Below are 21,503 nucleotides of genomic sequence, written 5' to 3'. Positions count from 1 at the left end.
ATAGACATAGAATAACGGTTAAATATAAAAAGAATGACAAATGTCATGGCAAATGCCTAATGTGTCTATTGTTGGCAACATTCTTTCATGTGTTATACTAAGGGACACTGAATTCAAGCAATGATAACTTGTAGCAAAAAGCAAAGCTTTAGGTCTGAACTTTCCTGAAATTTATGCTCATGTAATAAGAGGTTTCAGTCTATTCCATTAAAATATGAGAGTAGGAATCACCTGGAATTTCATATAAAGTCTGATTTCCCCAGAAATTCTTGATGTCAAATTCTTCTTTATTCATTTTTTAATTTTTCTCACGGGCATGGATCTTATTTCATGTGCTTCTGAAAGCAAAACTCTTCCTTAACGTTTGCAGTTTTGAAAAACAGGAAATAAAGCTAAATAAAAGGAAAATTACACACTTTACTGAAACACTTGCTGAGTGTTGTTAATGTCATACAGTTTCCTGATCTCACAAGAGCTGACAGAACTCAGAATGAGAGGGAAAAATAACAGCCTAAGAACCATTAACTGCAGCATAATATTTCCTTCAGTTTCCAGAAAGATGTCTTAAGCAATAGCACAATAGAAAACTCCACAAAACTAATCAAAATTCTCATTTCACAGAATGAATCCTAAAATATCCATATGAAACTGGATACTCTGAAGACCACTTGAGCTACACAAAACCACAGCTGCAGCTGTTGTTATGATTAAGATCATTGACTCAGCCAAACTACTATGTTCCAAACTTCTGCCCTCTCACTTTTTCCTCTATTTCTCCTGCTTGACCTGTACTAGGGTTGCAACTCAAGGCAGGATGCCGTCAAGAAAATATAATGTTTATTCAGTCAATAACTTATTTAATGCCAGCTTGCTTTCTAGCTCCATTGATTTTCCATGTTGCCGGGAAAATCATATCCCTGACTCATAGCTTTGACCATGTCAACCTGCTGCATGAACACCTCCACTGAATCTCACTTCTCACATAGAATTTGAATATAATGCACTTATGACATTTTAAATACAGATATGTTATAGAATAAATGCATTTAAATGTGCTTTATATAATCATAAATGTGCTTAATATAAATGTGTTACATATAAAGTTAGTTACTGGATTTCAATCAGCTATTCTCCATGCTTTAAAGCACATATTTTGCCTGAAAGATATTTCTTATGAAATTTCGGTTAGTTTTCATCAATATTTTTGGTAAAAAAAAAAAAGAACAAATAAAATCTAGAGTTTTTTTTGCTTAAGATCTTAGAGCAAACCTTTATTTTAGAAATAATACTTTTCATTCAAATCTCTGTAGGCTGCCCCTTCAGATAGACTTAAAATCTCAGATAAAAATAAATATTTGATTTCAGATAGAACTACTTGCATCACTCAATACAAACTTACTGGGAGCGGGAGTGTTGAACAATGACATATTTTCTCTAAAACTTAGCAACTGTGGAGTATTTTTCATATTTCAGATCAGCATGCCCTTTCTGATATCAATTATTTTCATAATTCTGTGTGGAGCATACCTCTTTTAGATGTCCCCTGTGCATTAAATATTAATATTAATTGTGAATTAATATTTAATGTGAAGATTACCCATACTAATGTTATTGATCAACATATCTAATTTTCTACTGATAGTTCAGTTGAAGGATAGCTCTACTTTAAGGACAGGCTTGATTTTAGTGAGGGCAATATGTTAAGAATCACTTTGAACACAGAACATTGTATCTTGGTTTTGGAGTAGAAACTGTTTAAACATCAATGTTTCTTGATAGTATACTGCAGCATTAATGTAAAGGTATCCTATAATAAGCATGAAGAAAATATAATCACCAGATACCAGTAAAGAACAACCATGTATTAAACAGAAACTGTCTTGTAGTTTGTCAGCTCAGATATTCTTATGTAATGTTCCCGTGTGGATCCAAACCTGCACAGCAGAGCCTTTCCATATGCTGTTTAAACACATCTACAGACATTATCTGCAGACAGCAAAAGCTTATGTATTTTTTTGCTACTGTGAATGCCAGCCCTGGCTGGTAGATCATAGTTAATTTCTGAGAGACATGTTCAGTCACTCCTTCTTCCTCCTGGTAAGCCGCCTACTCATTCTCTGAGGGATGTTTGAAGCATATCCTGGCAAGATAGAAAGAGATGTTACAGAAACTACCACTAAAAATCTCTAAATTCCAGTTTGCCAGAGAGCACAGAGTTTACGTGGATGAAGCTTTGCACCTTCAGATTCCAGATCCTGTTTTGGTGATTAGCCATGACTCTCCCCATGCTATATATTCCTGCAAAAGAGTCCAGGAACAAACCCCTCACCCTTGTGCTGTGGCTATATTAGCGGCAGCAGCTGTGGTAGGTACTCTGCTTATTCTTCAGTCTCTCCAGTGAAGAAAGGCAAGGACCATATCACAGATGCTCTGAGGCTCATACAGATGGTTCACAGAACTCCATCGTGAAATAAAACTGCAAGTATTTTAATCTACACTGTTTCTAGAGTTTCCATTTAACACCTTATATGAATCAAATCCTTAGATGTCCATTACGAAGAGCTGATCTGACCTTTTTTGCAGTCTGAAAGCCACTGAGGAGCTGATGATAATGACAAAGGTTTTATTTTGACATGCAGGAAAGTAGGGAACTGAGAGTCCAAAGGAATGTGCCATATCCAACTATTTGCAGTAACGTGAAAATGAATGTCCAGGGCAACTAAACAAAACCTTACAAGAACAGAAAAGCATATTTGATTATTTTCTTTTTCAGAATAACACAAGATAGAAAAAATATGGAAACTAGTGAATATTCTCCCCTTTTTATCTTACTTTTCAACTATCCTAATCTTTTAAATGAATTCATGACAGAAGTAGATATTTTATCTTTGTTTGTTTGTTTTTACAGGCAAAAAAGCAAAGAAAGACGTAAAAGTACATGGTAAGACCGGTGAAAGAGTAAATTTTACAGTCTCATGTCTCTGGTTTGATATTAAGTTGAGACAGGATTAGGTAAAGGGGCAAAATAAGTGAAGACAGAAATGAAGATTTTCTGGTTTAGTCAAATTTTCATAGGCAAATGTATGGCTGTGGAGCAGACATGCAGCCATTTGGTCTTCTGCAACTGAGATAAAATCAAATGTTGCTGAGAAGAATTAAAGGGGTGAGAAATTTTTATTTCAACTTTTAAAAGGTTCATCTTTTCAAGGAAGGGAGCCTGCTTGGAAATTACACTAAATGAATGGAGAACAAAACACAAAATAGGACCCTTCAATGTGTGGAGGGGAGGAAAAATGTTTTATTTCATTTCTATTCCATGTACCCATGCATTTTATTGTAGCCAGGTGCTCTTCTTATTCCCGACTGGAATCGACTTCTCCAGATCATCCAAATTTGAGAGAGCATAAAGATTCCAAACTCCTTTTACAGCCAAGCCTCATGACTCATTCATCAGATGACTCTATTTTCTCAGATATAAACTCTGAGCAAAAAATACCTACAGAAGACAGTCAGTTTATAGAAAAATGAATCTGTACTTTTCTATAGCATAAAAAACTGTCAGGGCACTTCAGAATGATGGTGTGAATAATGGAAAAAGAGAAATTTGGTAGTTCAATTAATTCTAATTTAGTTAATGCAATTATGAAGAACAGCAAACAAATAAAACTGAAAAAGTATTTGTTCCAGGAAGACTTTCCAAAGTTAATCTTCCTCTGTATAAATTCTAGAAGAGTTCTGTGTTCTGAGTTTTCAATAGTGTCAAAAAAAAAAAAAAAGAGTCCAACTTATCTTCTTGAAATTATTAAATTGTTAAAGGAGATTTCTATTGCATACCCGCCACAGATGGTTTATATATGCCTATCCTGAAACCTGTTTTTATTACTTCTCTCATCCTCATTACTTGAAAACAGCAGACCTATTGAAGCTCCATTGATAACTTACCTATTGACCTTGATTTTAATCTGGAGGTTAATTAGTCGTCTGCTAACACATGTGTGTATCAGTTTTTCTCTGCACAAAAAAATGAACATCTGCTCTGCATAGGTAGGGTGAGCACAGGAAGAAGTGTTGGAATCAATCTTACTTTCTTTATATGTTCTCAAAATTTGTTTTCTGGAATGTTTTCTTTTACTTTACAGCATCTGTGGAAATTCTAAAGTCAAAAGGTGGGTAGCTTTATTTCTTTTTAAAATTGAAATGGAAGAATATTGTTGTTAACTCTTCTGTTAACTAAAAGTCTTCTTGCAAGAAAACTGCTAAAAGGTGTGACTTACAGAAAACAAAGTGAACCTTTCAAAATATAATGAGTCCTTCTTCACAGCATCTCAAAGCACCTCCAGAAAACAGGTGTTTTTTCCCCCAAGTTGTCCAAAGACTAAGAAACTGTAATTCTCTAACTATATCAAACTAAGTTTCTAACCATAACTCAAGCCATAAGGTTTATGAGAAAGGCAGAAAGGAGAAGTAACCAATGTCAAAGGCAGGGAAATGAGAATTTCCAAGTTTTAATACCCTACTATTCAAACATCATCTTTTATTTTGGAGCTTATCTCTGAAACCTCATTCACATTGACCTGTATATACTGATACCATTAGTCAGGCTGAATTGCAAAGCAGTAGATTGCTATTCTGGAGCATGAGGAAGAGTTGTGGAATTGCAGCAGTGGCAATTAATCTAAGGAAATCAAAGCTGATCCATTATTCCCTTTATTGGATGTTCTTAAGTTCCCTGCTTCATGACCTAAATTAAAAATGCCGTCATTGCTCTGCAGCTAATTGTATTGAGCAAAAGAGGTACCAGAGTAATTTAGGCGTTCGTTCTCTTATTACTCCCAGCAGACAAAACACAGGATCTAAAGGCAAAAAAAATAAACACAGAGTTAAACTTTTGCACTTTTAGCAAATTCTAGATAGCCAAAGATGAAAGTAAAGGTAGCCTTGCTGTTATGTGTGGTTGAATAAAGTTTTCCCCTGTTGCTTGAAGCCTCTGAGCAAATCTTTTTGATATATTGATTCATCTGTAACAGTGTAGTATGCGCATACAGTCCATATGTCATCTGTGAATCCATTTCTGCCAAGCTTGTGTCCATCAGGGTCTGAAAAGAATCAAAGCAGTTGTTTCTTTCAGATTGAAGTCTCCTTCTGCAAACCTGAGGTTTTCTTTGGTCACTAGTGGACATGTTGACATATATCTTGAAATTGTTATTCCCACTGAATATATTTAACCTTTTATTAAAAGTTATTTCATTTAAGTTACTTGTAAAGTTTACAAACAGAATTAGCAGAAGGTTTGAAACTACAGAGCTTTCACCTTTATGCTTTATTGCTGTGAATAGCCTCATATTTTTCTGGTGAATAGCATATTTCATATTTATTTAGATAAGAAGAAAACATCTGTATATGTAATAAGCCTTCATCATGACTCCAGAATATTGCAAAGGAATATTGGAAGCAAACTATTCCTTATGAGCTATTGAATTAGGAACACTTGGAAAAATTTATAGGAAGTTCACAGTTTGTTAAGGATAAATAGAAATTCAAGGTTTCTGTTATATAAAAGAAGAATCATTACATTATTTTTATTGTCAAAAAAGCAGTCTTACAACTGAAGATGTTGATCTCAGCCATCTTGATTTTACTATAAGATCAGCCTAATGTTGAACTTGAAATCATTCTCTAATATTTAAGTAAATAAAAATTTTCTTTTAATTAGTCACCCATCCCCATTAAAGAGAAATAGCTGATGTTAGCTCTGGAGTAATTCTTATTTTCTCAAAAATTACTTGTTAACAAGTAATATAAATTTAACTCTACATTGCAAATTTCAAAACTCAAACATGGCCTATATTCCAGAGGGGAAAATGTTATTTATATTAAAATGTTATAATTGTTCTTTTTGCCTTTTAGTAAGAATCATATAGGTATGCCATAATTTTCTTCTAAATATTTTTATAATGACAGACTAATTCTGGTGGTGTTTAATACCTGTACCTTTCACTAAGTCTGAACAAAATCATTGCTTTTAAATCTGTATTTGTTTGTTCTTTATTGTAGTTTTTTATTTTCTTGTTTCCCATTTTTCTACTATTAATCCATTTTGACTTAGTAGTCCATTGGATACAATGTGATTTCCAATATTCAGTAGCTGTTGGAAAATTTCAGTAGCTGTTGGAAAATTTGTGAGCAATTTATGGAAGGTAAATAGTCCTGTTCTGAAAACAAGCAAGGGTTTTGATGGAATTCTCTTCTATAGTGATTAAGAAAATTATTCTGCTGGCATAGAAGGAGGCCCAGGCCCTTCCCAGAAGCTTGTACTTCTGATGAACTATCAAGCTGGTTGAAGTTTTGTTGCATTTTCTCACAAAATGTTCTGTAATGCCACTATGGCAAGATTTTTTTTCATTTCTCCATGTTAAATTGTAATATACACTTCTTCGGTTCATAATTTCTTGATATTAGTAATGTCACGACAAGTAGCTCCTGCCTCTGATCTCAGGGCTCAGCAAGTGAAGTGTTTATTGTCTCCTATCAGTGTGATTTCTTTCAGCTTAACATCACACCAAACAATGATCTCAGAACACTGACAAATTTGATTGTAGCCTACAAATATTGAGACTGCAGAAATATTTGACTGATGAGTCACTCTCTTGGCTACTTTCAGCACAAAACAATGTATGGTTCTCTCTCTCATTTGATTCCAAAGATCTTATGGTGGAATCAGAGAAACAATTATCATAGAAATCATCCATTCGATATACAGTATGTCGGGTTGTCAAGAATTTTACTGAGAAATGACAAAATACAAATGGGAGGCCAGACTTCATTTGCTTCCTCTACTTTTTTAAGTCTATAATTTATTGAAAATATGGATCCATGACAAATTTCTATATTTACTTTTACGTGCCTTCCTTTTACTTTTTATTTTTTCAGGGAGGGTCCATTGGTAGTTTTGGCTTGGATTTCTTTTTTTGTTTTTATGTTGTGTTTTGGGTTTTCTTTAACGTCTTATTTTATGCTTAGAAGAAAATTATAACACATTATAATATATCCATGTTCCTTATGTTGTAATCAGCTTTTCAAATAGGGAACTCTTGCAACGGAATAAGTTTTTACAAAGAGATCAACTTTCAGTCTACCACACAAGCTGCAGGGATTTGAAAACGCTTGGTGGAAGGAATGAAAACTTAAGCTGTTCGTAAACTCGTCCTTGTTCTAATAGAAGTAAAACAAAACTTTCTTTGGAGTTTTATCCCAGACACCATTTCTGTGGTGCCTCTGGGGCTGTGCTTACTGCAGGGAAGCCTTTTGAGATTGCTGGGCATGATGGCCCAAGCAGGTCAGTTCAGTTAGTAAGCTATGGCCTGTCTGCAACATCTGCAAGTAGGCTGGAGGCCAAAAGAAGGATCCACCAGGATATCCCTCCAAGAACATCTAGCACACCTGGAGGCACATTGTAGCTCTTTTGAATTCCCTGAATTTCGCAGCATAAATGATAACAGAATATGATCCTCAGTATTTACCTTGGTTATAAAAGCCAAGCTCTTAATTTACAACTGTGATTTGCTGTAATAAAACATTTTGTTGAAAATATTCTTGTGTTTGACATGTTGAAATAACAAGCTGAAAGGAACTTATGCACAGATAACTCTGTAGCTGCAAAGATATCGCTACACTTACTAGATGTAAATTAATTTTCACCATCTGTGTTACATCCTTCCATTTACGTTGATTGTTTATTTGTGCACTACTTTTAAAAGAGGCAATGGAAGTGAAACCTTTTTTCTTAATGAAGAATTTTTTGTCTCAAACCCTGTAAGAGGATACCTTTTTAAATTAAATCAACACTTCTCATTCAGCATAATCGTTACAAATTGTGGCCACAAAGTCTTGGTTTTACAAAAGTGAAGTGTTGGCAGTGCCATTTACAGGTAAGCAAACATGCAAGACTTAACCTTGAATGATTTGATGAGATGGGAAAATATACATGTTGTCATAAATATATTCAGTAATCTAAAGGAAGCCTTGTACATTGCCAAACTTGACAAGTAAGTTGTCGGAAACTGTAAAAGATACCCATATTTATGTTAAGTTTCTAAAAGAGCAAAGTCTGAAGGGATTCCTTCCTGCACCTCCCCCTTTCAGATCATTTAATCCTTAGTATGGAAACATGAACAAATAATCTGTGTCTCCTGTCTCTTAAAATGTGCATATAAATTCAGAAATGGTGCAAGACAAAGCTTGCAAATAATCGGTTGGATATGTCCAGGTATCCCAACCTGGGCTGCTATAACTTCTTCCTCTGGCATCAGTAACGGTCTACCAACTCTGCTACACAAGCTATCTGATTCCCTCTTCTCTCTTGCAGACAGAAATTGCAGTATCCACAAGGACCAGATTAGGTGTCTAACATACAGACACACAGTCTGACTGTGGCCCTATATCCTCACCATGACTAACTACATGCTTAAAATTAAGAATATGGGGAATTATTTTGCTGCATCAAGGATGCAAAGTGGAGCTTTCTACTGATGCAAACAGAAAACCATACTCATGTGGGGAACCCTCATATGGCTGGGCAAAGTAGAGACCCGCTTGCTTTGCTCTTTCCTCAGTTATGTTACAATGCAGTTATGTTATATGCAATTGCAGTTTAGCTTCTGTTGCACCTGAGATCTAGGAGATTAAGCTGCTATTTATTTTCCAAAAGGCAAAAATTTTGCTTTTCCTCTTTTCATTTTAGACAGGTAAAAAATATTTATTATATAGTCATATATGAGGGGGGGAAATAAAGTTATCGCGTTGTTGCAAATCTTTTAAATCATTTGCCTCAAAGTAATCTGTAAGCATTTAAGAAAAGCTTTGTCTGTTGAAGCAACACTGCTGACTAGAAATCTTACTTAAACCTTACCTTTGTTTTGCAGCAATATCTGAAAAGAAGGAAGTAAAAACAACAAAGGCGGTAGAGCAAGGTAAAACGAAAACAAATCTTGTTGGCATTATCGTTCTTAAAAGACAATAGAACAGAAATAAAAAGCTCAGATTCAGACAGAGAGGATGACAACAATCTTTTAATCTATTGCTTTGGCAGCATTTGCCCAGGCTCTGCTTTGTTTAGCAGAGCAACAGGGAATATCCACTGGGGAGCTGGTATTTTCCCACTTCCGTAAAACTACCACCTCCACAAAAACTTCAGAATAGGACTCCTGCTTCAGCTTAAAGGTCCCATACTGGGATTTTGCACCCCATAGATCTTGCAAGAGGCTACCTGCCCCTGAAGTTTAGGCATGGATCAGCCTTCACTCTTGAGTCTTAGAGAGCTACTTGCAAGGATGTAAAGGAGCAGAGCCTCCCTCCCCCTAAAAAGTCAGCTGAGCTGCCTTTTTTTCCCCCAAATGAAACATTAGTCCCACAGAGAGCTTCAAAGGTCAACTGCAGAGAAATTGAAAAGCTTTTGAAAGCAGAAACTGTAGATGTTTTTAGCAAAAAGATTAGGACTGTTATGCGTAATGCGTGAATGGGAATGTCTGGGAGAGGGAATACCAGAAGAAGAAAGGATAGAACAACTGCATATGTTGATACCACGTAGTTCAGAAGGTCGCAAAATATATGTACAGTTTCCCAACCTGACCAGAGCAGGAAGATCAAGTGGCAGTCTACACCCAGGCTAAAAGAAAGCTCAAGACACTGAATGATGATGGTGAACACAAAATAAAAGTATTGACATCTTAAAGCAGCTGTATAAAGTTGTGGGTTTTCCTATTATATTCATGTATTTTTATTATTGTTGTTAATTTCAGCATTATCTCTTGCATACTCACTTCTTGTACAATTATTAGGTTAGTATGGTAAGGAGTAAAGCAGTAAAACACTGGAATAAAGGCCCAAAACTCATCAGCCATGGCTTTCTTTATATGATTCACATCCTAACCTATTGTGTTTTGTTACTCACTGCCAAGGTGATTTTTGAACTTGCTCATGCTCAAGTTGGCAATTAGAGCCCTGATAATGAATTTGATGTTTTTAGTCTTAGCATATTGGAGTTTTTTCCAAACTTGAGAGTAAACTTTAGAATAAGGTATAAAACATATTCAATAACGTAGGTTTGGTTGACTTATTATCCCTTTCTTTTCTCCAGTTTCTCAGCTTCAGCTTTACTCAGCATTACTCCAGCCAGCACAAGCACCCTGCAGCAGCTGTCAGCTGCTTGTTAGTTGTCATGGAAAATGTTATAATTAGGTGGGCCTTGGCCTACATTTCAGTCATTTTTAAACCGGGTATCTCCACACAATTTTCTATCGCCTTACAAGTGCTTCCTTCCCCAGCCATCTGCACTGCTTCCCATCTGACTAACTCACGCAGCAATGAGATGGTGTTTGCTGTAAGATTTGTCCCTTCTGTGGTGTACCACCATTATTAGATGGGACTTCATCTCTTTAGACCACAGACTGAGCAGTGCAAAGCACAGTTTCACGTGGTTGGCATTGAGCAAGGATTTCTAAACCATGGGCTGTGATACCCAGTGGACTTAAACAGGAGACAAACTGTTTCACATGACAGCAGTCAGCAGCAGCTGCATCTCCTTACACCAGCAGCCACCTAGTGTCTGTAAGTCAAAGGAATAAGAGCAACACGTAACGTCTATCACAACTATTTCTGCAGCTCCATCTAAGCACTGGCGGCAGCTCAGTTCCTCTGCCACACAGAAGCAAACATAAACACTTTCAGACAGCAATTGCCTTTGCTTCTCATTTCAGCACCCTATATGTATGGAGCGACTGCCAACACATTGATCACTCAGAGATAAATAAGCTAAAAACTTTCAGGAAGTGTTTATGAGTATTCACATGCACTTGTGTGTGGAACAGTAAAAATACAAGGTGGTGGAAGAAGCTCTGAGGTATGTTTTGAGAGAAGGGAAAACTGTACCTATGTCACTGATCCCAAGTATTTGGAAGTGAGGACTCTTTTTCTTAATCAGGAAAGTATGAATGCACCAGGAAACAGTATTTAAACTGAAAGGAATTTTTGAGCCTTTTAGACTGAGAAATGAAATCATTTGCCCTACTAGCTATTGTACACCAGGATACATGTCAAAAAGTTGACATGTTCTGATCTGGTCAAAATCAGGATTTGTGATTTAAGAATAAGGAGACTTGAAGAACACATTGAGTATTGGCAGCTCTATTTGTTTAGCTGCTAGGACACAGCTTCATTATTTCAAACCTGAAGGTTTTAATGATCAAATATGCTATTGAAGCTTTTACTTCAAATCCCTGCTGTCTGGAAATGGGCTAAAATGTTGTAGCAACATTTCAGCTCACTGATCTTTTACTAGTAGTAAAGCAAAGTTGTGTGTAACATTTTCAACACTTAAAAGGAGAGGAAAGAAGGCAAAGAACTGCCAGACGTGTCTCGAAAAAGGCAGTACTTCAATTCTTTGTTCTATTTCTTTGAAAAATGACATAAGCGTCAGATGGTTGCCAGGGGGTTACTGCTTGTTATTAAGGTCACTGAGAATTAATAGTTAAAAGAGATAATGAAAATGCAAAGATTTTTTTCTTGTGGTAGTATTAAGAGATGAGTTAACTACCGTTGGTTAAAGCAGGTCATATGAGACAGGAGCGGGGGAGGAATATGCTCTGATTGCATGTCTGTGTATTACTAGATGGGAACCACGAACCTCTTTCACATGCACTGTCAAGAAACAATAGCGTGGAAATCACTTTAAATATATATGAGTTTCCTTAGGCACAACATCTATTTAAATATATTTTCATTATCTGACTGTATTAAAAATAATTCCTATGTGAGTATGCATTCTAACATTTATGTTTTCTTTTCTCACATTTACTTCCCTCTCTTCTCTTTCCTCAGATAAACCAAAGATGAAACAAGGAAGTAAGCTGTAGTTTTTACATTGCTTCTCCCTATAATTGGTAAACAGGGTTCTTCAGGATCTCCTAGCATTGAATAACTGCTCAGTTTCTCAATAGAAAGAATTATTTCTTCATATTGTGATGGTGATCATTGTGATTTTTTTTTCCCAGAAAGTACAAGTTGAATAGTATTTCTCATATAACATGTTTAAGACAAGGTAACCAGTAGTCAGATGGTTAAAACACTCAATTAAAACACAAAAATGCAAAATCCAAGTATCTGCTGTTTCTGACTAGCATGTTTTGAGACAGTCTTACCTGTCTTTTTAATTTTGGTGGGAACAGTTTTTGAGACCTTGGTTTCCTCAGCCCAGAATAATGATCTCACACATTTTGTCTGAGCAGAATTCTTGTTTTCTGTCTAGTCAATTTATTTCTTATGCCATTTTCAGGGGGTTGCCTTTCTGCACACAGTATCCATTAAGGATAGCGTGGCTTAGCCATCTTCACTACTTGTCTGCAGGCAGAATTAAAAAGAACCTTTTTATCCTTCTATTTGTTTCTCTCTTAATTTGATACAAATCTGACACTTAGAATGGATAGTTTCAGTAAAGAGACCCTTGAACTTGCTTAGGGAAAATGAACAATCCCAGATGATGGGAGTAGGGCACAGACAGCTCTGAGAAGTCAAAACTGACAAAGGATTTATTTTGTCCTTTTGAGTAAGAAAGTTAAAAAACTATCCTCATGCCATTTTAAGCTGAACGATGTAAATTTTGTAGATGTGATAATTAAATTAATAAAACACATTTAGTGGACTGAACTCTCTGCAAAGGGAAACAGGTGAATTTCATACATCTATTCCAATCAGTCTTTTTTTCATGGTTTCTTCCAAGATACAGATAAAGTCTCTCATATAATCTAGATGCTTCATTGTGACTGAATCTCATTGTTTTACTCAGTTATGGCTTTGACTGTCACTTTATTAGTATAAAATCTTCTTTTACAGATCCTGGAAAAGAGAGAGAATTGAAATCTCCAGGTGCTAGGAAAGATAGAGGTAACATGGCAGGACAAAATTCTATACAACTCTAAGATCAATGCATGCCAAGAAAAACATCTTGGGATGCGTTGTCCTTTCTGTTTTTATGGTATAGTTCAGTCAGGAATTTATGAGCATAATACTATTTCAGTAAATTTATGGTGAAACTTCATTGGTGTTATCTGGGTCAAAAATGCAAATAGAGTCTTGCTAATGAGTAGCATCTGTACGAAAACTTAGAATTCCAAACACGGAATTTAGGAACACTTGTTAATGTTTGCTATAAAAGACTGCAAAGTGAAAAAAGTTTTGACTGGTCTTTGTTCTTTCATCACACTTAAGAGAAGTTTGTGTGTTTGCCTTGTAAGCATGCTAAAACTGATGAAAATCAATTTAGTACTACGTATTTAATTGGAATCATGGCTCAGTGGAACTACTGACTATTCAGTCAATCATTATCCCAGAGGAATTAGATGTTAAGCTTTTATCACTCTAGCTTGAAGATTAATAAATATTTTTTTTTACAGAACTTACTAAAGAAAAAGAAGGAAAGAATCCTACAAATCCTACAACTTTAAAAGATAAAGGTAAGGATACACAATAGAATATAAAATACGTTTTAAAACCACACAAAGTAGAATTAGGATATTCATTGTAAAACAATCATTAGACATCTTTTCCATTAGAAAACTCAACCAATAAATATTAAAATTTGTTAAATATTTTATAGCATTTATAGAACTCAAAAAGGACATAAATAGACTATGGTGACCCAATTAATGTTCAGAAGTCTCAAAATTAAATAAATAAATACTACAAAACCACTCCGAGTGATAGTTAAGAACCTTCATAAGAGCTTTTTCTTCTGAGGAATCTAAAACGTTTAAGTGAGAACCCGTTAGTGAAGTTTGAACTGAATGCTTGCATAAATATGTGGACATAATAAGACCACGGTAGTTTAGGAGCATATGAGTTGGTAACATGCTTTCTGAGCTCTGTAAAATCTATAGCTAAAAATCCATAGTTTCATTCAGCCATTCACCTTTGACGTGAGAGTTTGTCTGACTCTTTCTTTTATCTATTTTTATGTTAAAGTACCTAGTTAGGTAGTTTATCTTCCAGATAAAAATATCTGGAGATATTTTTAGATAGACAAATTAGTATTTATTCTTAATTATTGTTATCACATGCAATTTCAAATAACTGAATGAAGAGTTTAGTTTAAGCACCAGGTGAAAAATGAAAAAAAATCCAAAGCACAAAGAGAAATAATATTATTACTAGACATATTTTCAAAATCCTGGAAGCTATGTTCACTCACTGAATCTTGTTTAATTGAGCAACTTTTTTATAAACAAATTAAATTATAATAATCTGTAAATCCTATGGTTCATATTTTGTTCTTCTATGTGTATTCTACTCCTGGTGTACACTTGCCCCATTTACATGAGGTTAATTATGTGGACCTGTATATCCAGACTCTCCCAGTGTCCTGTGGCCCTTTCCACAGGCTGCCTATAATCTGTTATTCCCTGATGGGGTTGTGTTGAAAAATTAGAAGAAGCACTTGAATGATAGCTCTGTCCCCTCTTCCTTGTCTGCATGGAGCAGGCACACTTAGCCAGCTGCTCCTTTTAAAGCATTGCTGGGAGTGGTAGGTGAGAGTCAGGGAGGAGGAGGAAAAGAGAGAGGACACCCAAAAGGTTTTTCCTCTTTGGCAAGAGTTTCTTTAGAACAAATAGAAAGGGATTTGCCAGACCTGAACATGCTTCTGCAGCTTGTCCTTCACTGAATGCTATCATGGCACTGCTTCTAGTCTCCTGGGCTCAGGCTCAATAGGTCAGAAATTTCAATCATTAAGTTATTAACAGATCTCTCTAATATGACAGAACATCCAGCCTTCAGAAAGAGGAAGCAGGACTTTACTTGAAACATCATGTAGAGACTATGATATATCAGATTTTCTACATTTTAAGAAAAAAAGGCAAAAATCTCTGCAAAAATTCTGACATGTTACTCGAAGTGTTACCAGCTAAAGCTGACACAATTTCCTTTACCCCATGTAATACAGTCACATATGGCCGATGCACCACTGTTGTTAACAGCAAGGTCTCAATCTACTACTCAGTGCTGACTATGGCAGTAAATGCACCATACGATCCTGAGCTCCTGCAGCACAGCTGATGCACAGCCCAGCCCAGCTAATCTCTTAGATTCTCAGAGCACTTGCTGACACCACTGTTACCCGGAACAGGCATCAAACTTGCAGAATTCAGAGTCTATGTCTGAAGATGTAGCTGTTAATCAGCCAGTTGAATAGCTCAGTTCGAAATATATTAGCAGCGAGGATTCTGTAGGAAGAACTTATGAAACAGTAAGGGAGAAACTGTTAGAAATCTTGGTGCCTTTCTAGGCTATGTGCTTCTCTTAGAATCACAGAATAATATAAACATAGAATTGCTAGGTTGGAAAAGACCTTTGAGATCATATCCTTAAGCACTTATTCTATCCATCTTTTAAATACTTTCAGGGAGAGTGACTCAACCACCTCCCTGGGCAGCCTGTGCCAGTGCCCAATAACCTTTTTGGTGAAGAAATTTCTCCTGATGTGTAATCTGAACCTCCCTTGTTGTATTCTGGATTACTCTGCTACATAAACATATATTTAGCGCTATAACCCCCCCCCCGTTGAGTCACCATATTTGCCCAGACTGTAGCTCATAAACTAATCAAATCCTCGTTTGTATGCCACTCTTTCTCCTCTCCATCACCTCTTTGAGCCTCCTCAGTGAGCTTCCGTAAAGGCTGACCAGACTATTGAAGCCTTCTTTTCACTCTGTGCAACCTGGTGTCTTACAATCTGTTTCTTAGAGTGGATGTTACTGGTAAATAAAAATATATTAAAGGTCAAAGGAAAGCAAGGATTTTTAAGACTGCATACACATGCTAATTACATATCTTGGGAGTTTGTTACTACTCATATAAAACCAAATAAAGGAACATTTTTTAGATGAGCTGTTAAATACTCTCAATGGTTAGTGTTTAGCCAGCACCTTATGCAATAAAAGAGGCATCATCATGCTTCATTCTTTTTGAAGGATGGACTGTTTGGATGAAAAAAGATGATGTACAGACCACTCATAAACTGATGCATAGTGTTTCTATTTAAAGTAGAGACAAGAAAAATAAATTTCTTAGTTTGGATTTATTGCTGGAACACTCTACAGATCACAGCCTCACAATGTTACCTTATCTATTTAATGATGTGAATAAAATGTCTTCGAACTTAGAATGATTATATTGGTAGAAATGAAGGAGAACACAGGGATTATATACTTTCTATTGTCTTGTGATAAAGGACATCTCAAGAATTCTCCTAAATTTATAACTATCTTTTCAGCTTTTTCCTGAAATATAGAAGAGTAAAGAAGCCTATTTGCAACAATGAATATAAAAGCTGATTTTCTGTTGACATAAACATATTCAAATAACATGAGACCAATGAAACTCTAAGGTCTAATTTTGGTAGATTCTGCATATATCTTACACAGCTAATCATAGCAGAAGCTCATTCATGTAGTCTCTGACAGTGGTACTAAAAACTCACGATATGTCATATATAAATTCTTACTGAATTTTTATAAGAAATTCACTAGAACTGCTAAGTATGCTAAGTATTAAATTAACAGCATTTGTGCTGTACAGGTAATGTGTGTTCCATGATTTGTTTTCCAAATGAATGCTCATTTTTTCCCCTCATTAGCTTTTTCAGTGTTTAAAGGTATATTTGCATCATTCCTTATGTTAGTTATGTGTGGATAATAAGCCTACATATTTTTAATGCACAGATTGGGAGGGGAAATAATTCAGCAGTGTGTATTTCTTTGTTTAGACTATCACATTGTCATTAGAGAAACAAATGAGCTGATTTGCACTAGCTATGTGATGCCTATGCTTCCTTTAAAGTAAAATTAAAATGAAATAACATCTTGCCTGTAATATTATTTATGTTAACTTATAATGCACCTTATTTCTTTAAAAGTACAAAGTTATGCTTTGCACGTCATGGACAAAAAAGCAGGGTTTTTTTAATGTTTTCTCCTATTTCTATGTACTTATTTCTTCTCATTATTTGCATAACTAGATCTTTATCCTAAAGAGTTCACTTACTTCTGCTCTGTAACTTCTGTAGTATCTTCTTAGCCTGACTCAGCTTCAGCCCTGCAGTAATATGCAGGAGGAAAGCAGGGAGGTCAATGTTGAATTAAGTAAAATTTGTGGGTTTCTCCCTTCTGAGACTAGCAGGAAAGTGGTCAGTCAAGAGCAGAAATTCACGAAGTCTTCAATGAGTCCCTGTTTAAACTTTCAAAGACGAAAATCTGCTCCTTGGAAGGGAACTATAAGTGGTGATTTCAGTTGCTCTCTCTCAGATGGTGGGGAAGTTGGAGTGCCAGGGAATGTGTGCTGCATTGATAGCTGCATGCGAACGTTGTAAGATTCAGAAATTTGGTGACCTTTCATTTGGAATAAATGGCATCTTTTTTCTAAATGCTTAGGTGCTATATCTCGTCAGATGGTTTGCAATAAGGTCTATTCAGCATCCTGCAAGCCGTGGTATTCTCTTGCTCTAATCACATGCATTCATAAGCCTATTAAATTACTTCCTCACTTTAGAAAAAAACAATTTCCTCTTAGTGTTACCCAATATATACACTTAAGAGGTCAAGAGGATATTACTTGAAAAAAAATTAAATGTTAGCTGCTTATACAACATAGTGTACTTTTTTTCCTGTGCTTTCTGATCCTGAATGAATGCTTCCTGAAGGACTGGGTTAAAAATTTAGGATGTGGCTGATCAGAGAAAACAGGATAATCCTTTCTGTCTTCATGAAGTTTTGGATAAGGCCCTAAGAATTTCTAATCCTATATCTTACTTGCGTCTTCTCTTTTCCTATTTCTCCCTTCTGTGAGGTCTCTACAGACAGAGCGATTTGTAGTAACTTCTCCTCTTACATCTGCTACTAATATTGTTGCACCTTAAAAATACAAAGTGGTCACTAGAGAGGATATAAAGACAGGTCAAGGTTGCATCCATTTATGTTCACAATTTTAGTCTTAATTTTTATTTATTTTTTTTAATTTTCTTTCAAATAAAGAAGGGCAATCCTACCTTCCAAGTCTCAAAAACTTAATTATCTCCTTACAGATTCTCTAAAAGGAAAAAATCCCAAGAATCCAGAAGGGTCAAAGGAAAAAGGTAAGTGAATAAGTTAAGAAATTCAGAACTGAATTTCAGAATCGTTGTTCAACCCTAGAAATAGGACTGAGTAGCAATATATGAAGACAGAAAAATAAAGCCATCCCAGTTCATATTTATACTATTTTATCTGTTAAATTGTTTTTAACAGCATTTGCATTTTACAGATCCCCAATAAAATCCTTAGTAACTAGCTGGCCTTCTTTTAAAGGCACATATTTGAATTTGCATTCTGGGGGAAATACTAAAATATATTTCTATACCACCTTTGTATGTTAGTCTGTCAGAAAAACAAGTTGTCTAAATCCTATGACATTTGCACAGGGAACTAGACTAAATCTGCTCTATGTCTATGGCTCAAGAATGTGGTTGACTGAGAATGAGACTGGCTGAGGTTACCAATAGAACCAGGTGACAGGTGTAAATTAGGGATTTTCCTAAATTGTTGGTAACATGGGCACACACATCTTTAATGTTTTCCGTTGCAGGACATTGGCCTGCTAACTGCGCATGTGGAGGCCACGAGTTGTTTGGTAGTGTCATAGAATCATAGAATCATAGAATCATAGAATCACTAGGTTGGAAAGGACCCACTGGATCATCAAGTCCAACCATTCCTAACACTCCCTAAACCATGCCCCTCAGAACCTCATCCACCCGTCCTTAAACACCTGCAGGGAAGGTGACTCAACCACCTCCTTGGGCAGCCTCTGCCAGTGCCCAGTGACCCTTTCCGTGAAAAAATTTCTTGATGTCCAGCCTGAATCTCCCCTGGCAGAGCTTGAGGCCACTCCCTCTTGTGCTGTCGCCTGTCACCTGGGAGAAGAGGCCAGCTCCCTCCTCTCCACAATCTCCTTTCAGGTAGTTGTACAGAGCAATAATGTCTCCTCTCAGTCTCCCCTTCTCCAGGCTAAACAACCCCAGCTCTCTCAGCTGCTCATTGTAAGACTTGTTCTCCAGCCCCCTCACCAGCTTCGTTGCTCTTGTGTCTTTGCAGAATACCCCATTTGTTCCAATGCATCGTCTATTGAGCACTAACACAAAGAATTAGAGGATTCACAGGCACTGATGACTTTCTGGAAAGTATTGAGACAGCTTAAAAGTTTCAAGGAAACCACAAAAGACAGTGGAACTGTGCATAATTGCTGAGCTATAAAGGCATATCTGAGGTCTGAGTTGTGACGAAGTCCTGTTTTTTCTGGAAGCAGGAGAATTCAGTGCAGTCCAGATAACATCTAACATAGTGCAGTTTACGTGCAATAGACATACAGCAAAGTGATGCAATACTAGAAGGGATGTGTTATTCCTTATAAAAAGTTTGGGGAATGAAGCCAGGGCACAAGCTGGATTCTTCTCTTTTGTCACTGCTATCAGTCCATGTGTCTCACCTAGGTAGCAAAACAAAATGACAGTTTTCCTTTATTTGTGCTTAGTCAGCTTCTGGATTTTGTTTTGTCCTTGAGTTCTGCCTTGAGAGAAGTAGAATTTATATGGTTTTTTCTCATGTCCTTTAATATTTTTTATATACTTCAGAAAAATTATAAATACAATTATGTTCTTGGACTATTCATTGTAACAAAAAATATATTACAGTAAATTTTAAGGATATACTTCTCTTACACTCTGCTTGCCTGTGATTTTAAGAATATGTATATATGCAGGAAGAAAAATTGTGTTCATAGGCAATACCCATATGGCCTATTAAAAGAATAATGGAGTTCTAAAAGGGTAACTAGTACTTTTGTCACTCCTGAATAAAGAAAACTCTCACTTACCTTTATCAGCAGCCTCTGGCTTTCAAGATCAGTAGCCCTATTATTTTAATTGTATCAATGTGAATTAGTTTTTTATTTGGGTTCAGCAAAAGAAAAATCCAATGATGCCAACTGCTCTATAGAATTGCTTTCTTCTTTGAAGGCTAATACTCTTCATTTCCTACTTGAGAGACAGCTTAACAGTTTCCTCAAAATGTACAGGAACTAATGACATATTGAAGACTTATTATTTTGCATATCCAAGTCTGAAAGGATGAATGAATGGCCTTGCTGTTTTGTCCTGTTCTTTATTTCATTGCTGTTAAATCCATTTAATTATTGTATCTTTTTTGCTCTCTACATATCAAATTGTTTGACTTACTTTCTTTTCAAATGTCATCTTGTTTCTCTAACCCAACTTGTGATAGATGTTAAATGTTTCTTTCTAGAAACCGGTAAAAGAAAAGATATGAAGCCTCCAGCAGCCTTAAAGGAAAATGGTAATGTCTTATCATTATGTGGTTGGGAAAAAACCAGACAACCTCATGAAAGAGTCTGGTGCTATCTCAGTGCAGTTTCAATATATTTTGAATTACAGGTTTCTGGTGAAAAGGAACAAAACCTAACTTATTCTCACTTAACAGATCTGACATACTGGAAGGAGCAGTATCTGACACAATTCAGAAATAATACAATCATAACTCTCATTGTAGTGTTCTTTAACCCCTGTCTGACCTACACAGCAAATATTGCAGCGAGAGTGCTGGTCTATTCTGAGTGAATTAGTAACAGAGCTGTTACTGAGTTCACATAACAGGCTGAAGTTACAGGAATGAGTTAAAAGAATGAGTGCATAGTTTGAACTGCAGAAACTTTGCTAGCTTATTTATTAGGAATTGGTTTTGTTTTGCTTTAAAATCTTAAATTGAGCCTTCTTTTTTTCTAATTCTAATTTCTAATTCTTAACACTTATTTGTTTTGCACGTTTTGCTCAATTTGTTGTGATGCAGGTCTGTTATAGTACTGACAGACACAGTGCATACTTACATTACTAACTTTCTCCTTCTACATTTGTGTTTGATATATTTTCCAGACTCTTCAAAAGGAAAAGAAATTAAGCCATTGACTACAACTAAGGAAAAAGGTAACAATCTTAAGTTGACCTGAGACTTAGTATAAGATTCAGTTCAGAAAATAAATCTGTTCTACAAGTATTCCCAAAAGAAATCTTAGTTTTTTTTCAGTTAGCCATCCATAAATATCCTTGACTGGCAGCTTTTGCTGTTGAACCTTCTTTTACCTGGGTGATAGATGAGAGATACATATGGGGCTATATAAGCAATCTGTAGCAATAGAACTTCAGAGCTCCTAAAGTTATGAGCACTTGTTTTCTTCTTTCCTAACTTTGTCTCATTGTTTCTTTTAAATTTGTCATTTTAGGTTGCATTTTACTTGTCACCTATTACACATTATTTGATTGTGCTTTACTCTCTCTTCTTACATTGAAATATCAGCACTAGCCATAAAATAAAGATAATTATAGCAAAATGCAAACTTTCATAGCACATCATACA

Source organism: Cuculus canorus, chromosome 3 (assembly GCF_017976375.1).
Source record: "Cuculus canorus isolate bCucCan1 chromosome 3, bCucCan1.pri, whole genome shotgun sequence".
Taxonomy (NCBI): Eukaryota; Metazoa; Chordata; class Aves; order Cuculiformes; family Cuculidae; genus Cuculus; species Cuculus canorus.
Note: the sequence above shows the minus strand (reverse complement) of the source record.